Raw genomic sequence first — 11,376 nt, 5'->3', positions numbered from 1 at the left:
CCGTATAAAAGAAAAAACGGGGTTTTCCCAGTTCCCGAATGGACAGAGTTATTGTAGGCATATTCGGCTATCCAAAGGATGTCTTTCCAAGTTTTTTCAGTTTGTTGCAGCATGCAGCGTAAATACTGTTCCAGAGTTTGATTGGTCCTCTCGGTTTGTCCGTCGGTCTGAGGGTGGTGACTGGTCGATAGTCTCACATCAATTTGAGCCGACCGACAGCAACTTCGCCAAAAATGAGAAATAAATTGACTACCACGATCCGAAATTAGAACCGAAGGAAAACCGTGCAGTCGGACGATGTTTTCGAGAAATTCTCGGGCCAGAGTTGCTGCTGTTGGCAAGCCTTTGAGCGGAATGAAATGCGCCATCTTGGAGAATAAGTCCACGATTACTAGAATCGTATTGTATCCGGAGCATGGAGGTAGAGCGGTGATGAAGTCCATAGAAAGCGTATGCCAAGGGCGAGGTGGGATGTCAATAGGGCGTAAGAGGCCTGCTGGTCTTTCCTTTTGACTCTTGTTTTGGGCGCATACTCCACAGGACATTATAAAGTCTCTGATATCTTTTTTCCAAGACGGCCACCAGAAGTAGCGCTTGATCTTTTCTGAGGTCTTGGCCATACCGGGATGTCCTTCCATTAAAGAATCGTGATAACAAGAGATTACTTCTTTCTGTAAATCTGTGCTGGGCAGGTATAATCGTTCTTGGAAATACAATAAGTTGTCCTTTACTGCAAAGTCCTTTCCCTGCAGATGCCAATTCTGTATGTCTGCTGGAGTTACAAGTTGCCTGGCTTTATCCTTAACTTCCTCTATGGATTGTGTGGTGATTACACCCAGAATTCTTTGTTCGGGAATGATAGGTACAGGTTTAGGGTTGATCAAGTGTTCTTCCACTCCCATCCGAGAAAGGGCATCAGCTTTACCGTTTTTTGTACCAGGTCGATAGGTAATTATGAAGTCAAACTCGGCAAAGAATAATGCCCAACGGAGTTGTCTAGAGGATTGGGCTTTTGCGGTTTTCAGATATTGCAGGTTTCGGTGATCCGTAATCACAGTAACGGTATGTCGGGCCCCCAGAAGATAATGCCGCCAAGCCTTAAAGGCAGACTTGATAGCCAGAAGTTCCTTGTCAGTAATAGTGTAATTGATTTCAGGAGGTGAGAATTTGCGGGACCAAAATGCCACGGGATGCAACTGATTGGTTACTGGGTCCTTTTGTGATAGAACTGCCCCCATGGCAAGGCTCGAAGCATCAGTTTCAACGATGTAGGGGAGTTCGGGGCAAGGGTGTTTTAAAATTGGTGCAGAGATAAATTTACTCTTCAAATCCAGGAAAGCTTGTTCCGCCTCGGTAGACAATTCGAAACGTTTGTTTTTCTTTAACAAGGCAGTGATGGGCTGGACTATTCGAGAGAATTCGGGGATAAACCTGCGGTAAAAGTTAGCGAAGCCTAACATGCTTTGAACACCTTTTACCGAGGATGGTGATGGCCATTTGAGAATTGCATCGACTTTCTTTGAATCCATACGCACTCCGCTAGGTGATAATATGAATCCCAAGAATTCAACTTCAGTCACGTTGAAAACACATTTTTCCAACTTAGCGAAAAGTTTGTGTTGACGCAATCTCTCGAGGACCATTTTCACGTGTTTCCGATGTTCAGATTCCGATGAAGAATAAACGAGGATGTCGTCAATGTAAACAACAACACACACATCTATGAGCTCTCTGAGGACATCGTTCATAAAATATTGAAAGGCGGCCGGGGCATTGCAAAGTCCGAAGGGCATGACCTGATATTCAAATAGCCCATATTTGGTGCGGAAGGCCGTCTTCCATTCATCGCCCTCTTTTACTCGCACCAAGTGGTAGGCTCCTCTAAGGTCCAGCTTGGTATATATGCATGCTTTTCTGACTTGGTCCAGGAGTTCAGGGATCAAAGGTAACGGATATCTATTCTTAACGGTGATCTGGTTCAGGGAGCGATAATCTATACAAGTTCTAAGGTCTCCTTCTTTTTTTGGAACGAAGAACAAAGCTGAAGAAGCAGGGGACTTGGAAGGACGAATAAAACCCATTTGCCAGGTATTGATCCAGGTATTGTCGAAGGTGAAGGTTCTCAGGCTCGGTGAGGGCATAAATTCTACTACAAGGAGGAGTAGATCCAGGTATCAGGTCTATCTGGCAGTCATAAGACCTATGAGGAGGTAGATAGTTAGCCTGATCCTTCCGGAAAACATCTTGGAACTCCAGGTATTCGGGAGGTAACTGGGGAGTCTCTGAAGAAATTGCTGCCAGTGCAAAACCAGGTGGAGGGTGACAAGTAGAGACACATTCTGGAAACTGAACCGTTCTTGCTCGCCAATCGATCAGAGGATTGTGTTTCTCTAACCAAGGTATTCCTAGAATAATCTGGAACTGAGGGGCCTTGATCACATCGAACACAATCTTCTCATGGTGTCCATCTTGACTTACTAGCGTCACTTCTTGAGTGGTATGCGTTACTGGTCCGGAGGCTATCTCCGTACCATCCACCGTAGTAATGATGTCCTTTACAGCCTTGGGACAAAGAGTTACATTCATCTTCAAAACCATTTCATGATCCACATAATTGCCGATGGCACCGCTGTCGACGTAAGCTTCAATCGCATGTAATCGATCCGGATTATCAGGGCTAATGAGGACCATAGGTATCACGAAATGCGAGGCCACAGAACTGGTTTTCACGCTCGGCAAGAGGACCTCTATTCTTGTCGGGCGAGGTCGTTTGCCTGCTCAGAGTTTGTGACTTTGGTAACTGCAGCTCCTACTGCCTTCTTGGCTGGTTTCACCGGACAGTCTCGAAGGAAGTGCCCTGAATTTCCGCAATAGAGGCATAATTGCAACTGTTTTCTCCTTTCCCGCTCCTTTTGTGTTAGTGGTCCTTTCAGGCCCCCTATTTGCATGGGTTCCCCGGAGTCTACTCCTTTGGAAGGAGTTGGCGGTTTGGAAAATACTCGAGCATCAAACTTGGAACGTTCGGCCTTCCTGTTCTGCAGTCTGTGATCTATTTGCACGACTAAGTCTATATAGTCCGAACAATCTTGTGGGGGATTCACTACTTGGGCTAACACATCTTTGAGCTCTCCACGTAGACCTCTATAAAACAGCGTAATCCTTTTGTCCTCAGGCCATTGAGTTTCCACTATCAATATAAGCCAAAAGGTCTTGATTACCTTGTCGCAACGAAAGAAGCTCATTGTCCAAGGCCTGCCCCTGTGAATGTCTTGCGAACAGTTTTTCCATACTGAGCTGAAAAGCTTGAAAATCATGGAGGACCGGATCATCTTGATTTACTAGAGGGATCGACCAGTCTGCCGCATTGCCACTAAGGTACGAAAGCACGAAAGCTACTTTAGCTTGATCAGTTGGAAAGGCTGCTGGCCGGCATAAGAAATGCAACCGGCACTGATTGATAAATACTGCAAACCACTTTGGGTCACCAGAAAATCGTTCGGGCGGAGCCAGAGGTACATTCCCAGGTAGGTTGATCTGCACTGGATTCATAGAGGATGTAGAAGGAAGATTTGCCCCAGATGCGGGTAACGGGGTCTGTCCGGCTTGTGACTGTAGCAATTGTCTAGCGAGATCATCTGTTCGCTCCTTGGAAATAATCAGTTCCCTTCTTAGAGCGTTCGTTTCCTGACGGGCTGCATGCACTTCCGCCCTTAGTTCCCCAAGTAACTGGGCTAGCTGGTCGGTATCCGAGGTTTCCATAGCGCCTGGACGGGAGTTTTGCGGTAGGCTTTGCGTTCTGTAACGCTCACCTGATTCCCGTAGGGGCGCCGGTCTTGACTGGGCGAATACCGTATCATCAAAGGTGATGTGTAACACACGGTTGGCTCTTTGGGCTGGACCTCTGTGCACTGTATGTCTGACTCGAAGGGTAAGATGTCTGCAGATAGAAAATATGGGATTAATGAACGGGGTTATTGAATGTCTCTCTCTTCTTCCCTTTCTCTTCTCCTGTAGAACCCCAAAGGTTAACGCTCTCACCTTAGGTAAGTGAACGCTGTGCTCTCCATCTGCCTCGGGGCAGGGTGCTGTAACCAGTTTCTTCACTGGATAAGGGGTGCAGGCCTCTTGACATCAGAAGACTGCTGTCCGTCGTTACTGCACGAACGGTAAGTTTCGAGTAGTTCAAATGTCTTTAAAAGTCTTTTGTAATGATGTCTCTTGTTTTGCAGGGTTCCGGCGATGGCGGATGGCGGGCTGAAGCGTGTTGAAGATGGAACCCGTGTGATGAATAGAAGCGCCTGGAAGCACGTAAGTAAGCGCTTGTTGCCTGCTTCACGATGCGCTCTAACTGTCTTTTTATCTTGCAGGTACAAGTTCGGAGCGGCTGCAGGGTGCCGGAATACCCAATGGGTTAGGTGTGGAAAGGAGTAATGGCACGTGAGTATTAAAGCTACCCAATGTCCTTAAACGCACCTTGTTTGGTCTTTCAGATGCGGAATGCGGCGCCCAAGGCCTCCGGAGCGTGCGAAGAGTTGGTAAGCTTTTGTCTTTCAGATGCCGGAATGCAGTGCGAAGACCTCCGGAGCCCACGAAGAGTAGGTAAGCCTTTGTCCTTCAGATGCCGGAATGCAGCGCGAGGCGTTGATGACAGCCGATGGACCAGGTAAGTGAAGCGCTGTCACTGAAGACCGTAATGCTAACCTGTTCTTTCTTGTCTTTATAGGTGTTGCTGAAGACTGGATTCAGGATGGTAAGCCTTTTTTCCTTAGGCCCAGGATCAGATGCAGAAGACACGATGAGCGTTCTGCTGCAGAGGATGCAGAATAACGCAAAGCAAGATTCATCCATCGGGTGTGGTTTAAATAGCCTCCTGTAGTGCTTAGGTGTCTCCTTCCACAGCCACGCCTAGGTAAGAAAAGAGTTCCTGCTTTCCAGAAGAGTTCCAGTGTTCTGAACCTAGGGAGTGGCTCCTGCCCCACCCAACAGGAAAAGTAGTCCCAAACAGAAGAGGATCAGAGGGTCAACTGGCAGGTAAGTAAGCAGCATGGTCTGCTGCAGATAAGTCCACCCAAGCATTATGAGCCCGGCGCTTCCAGCGCTGGGACTGGGCATATTTATGAGCCTGGTGCCACTGGCGCCAGGACAGGGTCCAAAAGGTCCCAATTGGGACTGGTTGGCACTTGGAACCTGGGTTATGGATCTGCTTCCAAGGGAGTTGGGAAAACCCTGACCTTTTGGAAGCAGAGATCATGACAAGTACTCCTTGTACATTAAGTTTGTGTCTTAGATACCCAATCTCTGACACACAAAAGTTGCATTTATTCATTTGCAATGTTAAATCCATTCTACTCAAGATTTCCAACACTAACACCAGCCTATGACCTTGCTCAGTTTCTGAAGTCCCCGTAACCAAAATGTCACCCTGAAAGAACCACCTGCCTTTAACATCAACCAACAGTGTGTGCATTATACGTTGAAAAAATTGAGCTGCTAAGGCTAGGCCGAACAGCATCCTTTTATATCTGAATGTTCCCTCCTGTGTTATGAGTGTGGTTAGGTTCCTTGACAAGGGATGTAACGCAATCTGGTGGTATGCTGAAGTGAGGTCCAGGGTGCTGAAGAACCAGACACCCGCTATCATGCCTACCATATCCCCAATATTGGGTAGGGGAAATGCATCTACTGCTACAGACTTGTTAAGTGCTCTGAAGTCTACACATAGCCTGACGCATCCATTGGCCTTGCAAACAACTACAACTGAGGAAACCCATTCAGATGCTTCCACTTCTTCAATAATGTCTTGTGATAATAATTTCTTAATCTCTTTGGAGACTTCCTCCCTTAGCGCTATTGGTACACAGCGAACTTTAGATGGAACTGGAACCGCCCCCTTGTTTGAGGTCAATTTTATGCGTGCATCCCTTTAAACATCCTATCTAATTCCTGAATACATCATCAAATTTATCTTCTGGCTTATGTAGCTCATGAGCAACTATGACAATGTGACCGGTAACCTTGGGATTGATAATGATCACTAATGTGTATTGTTCATACCACCTGAGGAGGCTTGCACCCTTTTCTGACACATATATGTCTCCAACAGTGTTAGCACAGTGACAATTAACGTTTGTTTTGAAACATCAAATACACTTGATCTGTGAACCCCCATAGGCACTCGCCTTTACCTTGGGTTTGGTTTACAACGGTAGCGGGCGCCCCTTTGGGTTTGTATAACTTTTCATTTATGAAACATTTTTTCCACATATTATGATCCATAATAGTATAGTCTGACCCTGTGTCTTCAAGTACATTGACCTTCTTTCCATTGATCAGTATATCTGTATGTGGTTTCTTGTTTCTACTGTACTCACTGGCCATGCTACACCACAGTCATTCTCTTCACTCATACCATCTTCGCAACTGTCCTCACTCCTATATATGCATCCATGTTCTTAACTTCTCTGTCTGGTCTCTTTTCCTAGGCAGGTACATTCTCACCAGTGAGTTTACCCAGGTTATGAGGCGCATTGACTGTGGTGGAAGCATGTATTTTGGTGACTTTCAATTCCATCTCCTTTACACATGCCACGGTGTGTTCTAACATGTTGGTGACATCCAGTGCTTCCTCTACAGATGGATTCCCGCCCTCCTGTCAAAATGTCTTCTCTTATTTTGTTTTCTCGCACTTTGAGCATGAATTGGTCTCTGGGACGCTCATTCTAAGTCATACGAAAGTTACACTTGTTAGCAAGTTTACAGAGGGCTGTGATGAAAGTCTTTACACTCTAAGTAGTATCTCCCTAGAACAATGCTAACTCTCTTCCTGTAATGTTTATCTAACTTTTTTTTATGATTGTTTCAAAAACATTGGGAGCTTCCACTGATTCTCCAACACCAGCACCAGGCAACACTAAATCATGTAACCTTTGACGTATGCATCGCCCTTCAAACCCTAAACTGAGCATCAGGAGGGCTCTGCGCCTCTCAATGCTAAAATGTGGTCCATCTACTACCATAATGTAGTCTAAAAAGTCCTCTTTCCAGATCTCTAATTTGGTGGTGGGTTCACCTGGACTGGGGAAGAACTGGACGGGAAGAGCACTCATGGTGAAGGATGATAAACTGTATGCTCTAGGAAATACTCACAAGACAACTGGTTGATATGAGAACACCCAGACAAGGTATTTGGTTAGCAACACACTGCTACAGAACATTGTTTTTGAGGGGTGGGGGGACCGACCAAAAGCTGGGTATAAATGCTCAAAGGTAACTTCAATTGCACATAGGTGGTGCACGCTGCAACCCGTATTGACAAACTCAACCAAAAGTGAATGAGCAATTGCCTGGAACAATTAAAGTAACCAATAATTCGCAGTTATTTCCAAATAGACGTACACACTGCTATAACATATGTGGTAATGTACTGTTACTGTTCTTAAGTGGCTTCAGGCTCATCACAGGTGACTGTGGCTAATATCAACAGTACCTCATGTGGGTCAGGCTGATAACACACAAGTTCTCATATCGCCACCGCTGGCCTGGGTAAATGCAGCGTAAAGAGACAGATAGTTTATTCATCAATATGTCACTGCTGCTGGCCGAAGTAAGTGAAAAATGAAGAAAAGTGTCTGCTCCACATCGGTCCCAATGATGCAAGAAACTCTCAGGATCTTTATCCACCCAAATAAAATCGAGGATCGATCCAGAATAAGGATGGCTGCAAAGTAGGGCTGCAAGGTCAAGCCAGGTAGGAGAAAACAAGGGATGAAATCCAGAATAATGATGGGTGCAAAGTAGAGCTGCAAAGTCAATCCAGGAATCCAGGCAGGAGAAAACAATGGATGAGTAGGTCGCAGAACAGCCGACCAGCAGAAGTGCTTAATGTGGTGAAAACCGTCCCTTGGTCAGCCTGAGTACTGTACGGGGAGAGGGGCAAGCTCCAGCTCGTCACCAAATGTGAAGTATACAGAAATGAGGCAAGTAAAACCACAGCAATTAGATACACGACTACAGCAATTAAATACCTGACTTTAAGCAGGATATAGCTTCAGTATTGCCCAGTGCAGCTTTCTGCGGACCTAGGCGCAAATAAGTGCAGGCTCCCCCCTCCCAACTTTACTCCACCTCTGCCAGACTATGCATCTTCACCAGATTCCGCCCCTTCAACAAACTCTGTCCGCCTTGTGCAAACTACACTTATTTCCCCCCATTCTGACCCAAATGTGGCTCCATAACATTATTAGGATGTTTTTAAGGTTGCAGGGATTAGAAAGTTAGTGCTTTCCCTCTATTAATTCAAGCTTGTTATCTTTTATGTCATGTTAGATGAAAGAGTGTTTTCAGATCTCTGCTGCCCAAGATGTGGAGGAAGGCAGTGTGTTCTACAGTTGAGTGCATTAGAGGTACTTGTTACAGCCAATTATCTACTTTCGGTTAGGTCGGAAAACAATTTTCTTAAAGGAAGCGATCCGAATATAAGCTGTCCAAGAAGGTTGGAATGAGGAATTTTGGTTTGAATGCTAATATCTGGTTTCTCTCACAAATTGCCTGCTGTCACTCTGAGAAGCACCTAGACTGGTCTGTAATATTAATGCAACATAACTACATTTCTACATCCAGTTAATGGTTAAGTTTAGATATTAAATATATGCAAGTGGAACAGCCACATCTTATAAAAATGTTCAATAAAAATAACTCAAGTCCATTCTCATGGTTACAGCTCTGGTGTTGGCAGGGGGCACAATGGGAATGAGGCAAGGTACCTGCCACAACTTATGTACCTCCAAATCCCTTTGGGCTGGAACGCCATTAAAATGGCAAAATCACAAGTGAAGTTTGTAAAGTCTGCCTACGCATAAAAACCTTGATAGAATAAAGACAGTTGGAGAAGGTTCTTGGAATCTTTGGCTATGTATTTTCACAGTGGAGTAATGGATAAAGGCGACCCTGAACATTCATGTGTTGGAAGCAACAGCATTCCTTGTTGCTACACAATGCAGGCACATTTATAACAAATGAAGTGGTACATACTATTTACACCATTGCTGTTTGTGCCATTGTCCAAATTACCCAACATTCCAAGAGTAAAATTGAGCAAGGATGGGGCGTTCCAACCCATTATTGACTTTGAGGGTGTGGTTTAGGCTATGGGTCGTGCCAGCTTACGTTTAAGGTAATTTAAAATGTTTGTTAACTCGGTAGAGTTGCTTGAACTGTACAATACATAGCAACATTTTGGGATTTGTTGGAATAGCTATAGATGTCTTGTTGTTGTTTGAAGCACTGTTTCACAGTAAAAGTCGTACTGTGTGCGCAGGGTGGGCCCCCAGGCCATAGGAACAAAGGGGACCCAGACTACTGGGCCCCCGACCAGGCTGAAGGTGGCAGGGACAAGTAACATACTCCTGTCATAGAGGAGGTCCCTGCCCCTGACAGCCAGATCAAAGGCCCTCCTCCCATCCAGACAGAAGAGAGGACACAGGGCTTTTAATGCAACAAGGGCGTTGTGGGGGCGGGGACCACCTGCCCTCACCCCCCATTTTGGGGCTATAACAGAGGAGGGAAAGGCAGACCCTCCATTGCTTCCCTTTCATAAGCACTGGCGCTCCGTGCGCTCAAGACTGCTGGCAAGAAATACAGAAGAAAAACCTCCCTCCCTCCCTCACATAAGCAGCACCAATATAAATGACACAATACGACTGTCAACGGGGGTATAATGGTTTAGAAAGGTAAAACAAACACCACTAGTGAAGTCTAAATCTCCAAAAAATAAAGAAGAGTAACTAATAACGCCTCGCAAGAGGCAATGCAAAAAACTTTAAATCTGACTGAAAAATAAAGGAAGCAAATGGATGAATGCAGAAAACTACTGACGCCTCGCAAGAGGCTAATAAAAAATGTGAAAGAATGATGATTAAAATGGAGGATGCAAATGGAGTTAAATAAGGCTTTATCAACTAAGGTGGAAATATTGGAAAAGGATGAAAGGGCACCATACGTGAACACCTCGCAAAGAGGCACTATAAAAACGAAACAAATTGGTCAAAAGAAGTAGCCAGTGCCTTGCAAGAGGCAAATAAATAATAAAATCATGATGAAAACAAAGGAAACAGACGCAGGGGCTTTGAAAAATAATAACACCTTTCAAGAGGCCAATCTTAAATGGAATTATGTGTTGAGAGGAAGGCTAACAATGCATCGAAAATGCTGAAAAAAACTCATAAAGACGGGGGAAAAAGGCAAATGCCTCACCAGGAAGCATGGAAAAATAATAACACCTTTCCAGGGACCAATCCCAAAAAGGGATTATATATCAAAAGGAAGGCTAATAATGCCATCACCAAAATGGTGAAAAATGCGCAAAAGAAAGGAAAAAGGCAAACGCCTCAATTGGAAAACAAATTGAAACAAACCTGGGACAAACTGAAAGCCATTGGCTAATCAAAGGAGTCAACTGGTAATTAAAGACTGAGTGTGCAATCCAAGAGAGCCTAACCCTCTGCACGCCGAGGTCCACGCTGCATTTTCTTCCATCCAAGCGGCAGGTAAGGCCAAGACCCCCATTGTGGTGCCAGCAGCCCCCTCTTTAACTTAAAAAATGGCACAATTTTGCTGTGCTCCCCCTGCGTGCCTCTCCCCTCTCCCACTTTGCAGCAGGCCCACCCACATAGCCGGCCCCCGGGCCCTAATTGGCTGGTTCACCGAGTATAGCCGGCATTGGTTAGTCCAAGCTTCCACCCCCACTACCATGCCCCCGCCACTCCCCAGCATCAGCAATGGCCAACGAGACGCATGAATACCTTAGCGCTACCGCAGCCGTCTGCCCGGCAGCCCCTGTGGCTAAGAGCCCCAGGGCAAAGAGCAGCTCCACCAGAGGCAGCTCCAGATAGTGTCTGCAGGTGTCAGCAGGGGAAGCCAGTGGCCAGCCGTCAACCAGCAGCAACTGTGAGAAATATTACAAATATACCATTGGCCTACCCCTAGTGGGCGACCATGTATCAGTCTTAGAGTATTATCTCCTAGGGGGGTGTGGATCACTATGCCCCCCCGCTCGGTTTTTTTCAGGGCCTTTGTGCACTGTGTTACTCCTAGATTACTCCCATCTTACTCCAATGGACACATTAACATAAGACACAAAGAAAACACATTAATCGATTCAACAATAGAAACACTTTTATTCATACATAGCAATGCATGATGCAAACACTCCTATAATGCAAATCTCGAATTTGCACCTTTTATGCTTCTGGTGTAAATCTGCCAGCAATGCAATAACTGTAAGCCTTACAGGCTAGTAATACAAACGATCTAATAGCCACACCATTCCTCTCCATTCCACACCATACTTCACACTCTCTCTCTAAGACAAACCCTGTC

Source organism: Ambystoma mexicanum, chromosome 1q (assembly GCF_040938575.1).
Source record: "Ambystoma mexicanum isolate Mex_15411 chromosome 1q, UKY_AmexF1_1, whole genome shotgun sequence".
Classification (NCBI taxonomy): domain Eukaryota; kingdom Metazoa; phylum Chordata; class Amphibia; order Caudata; family Ambystomatidae; genus Ambystoma; species Ambystoma mexicanum.
The sequence above is the reverse complement of the archived record's forward strand: the minus strand, read 5'-3'. Positions refer to the sequence as shown.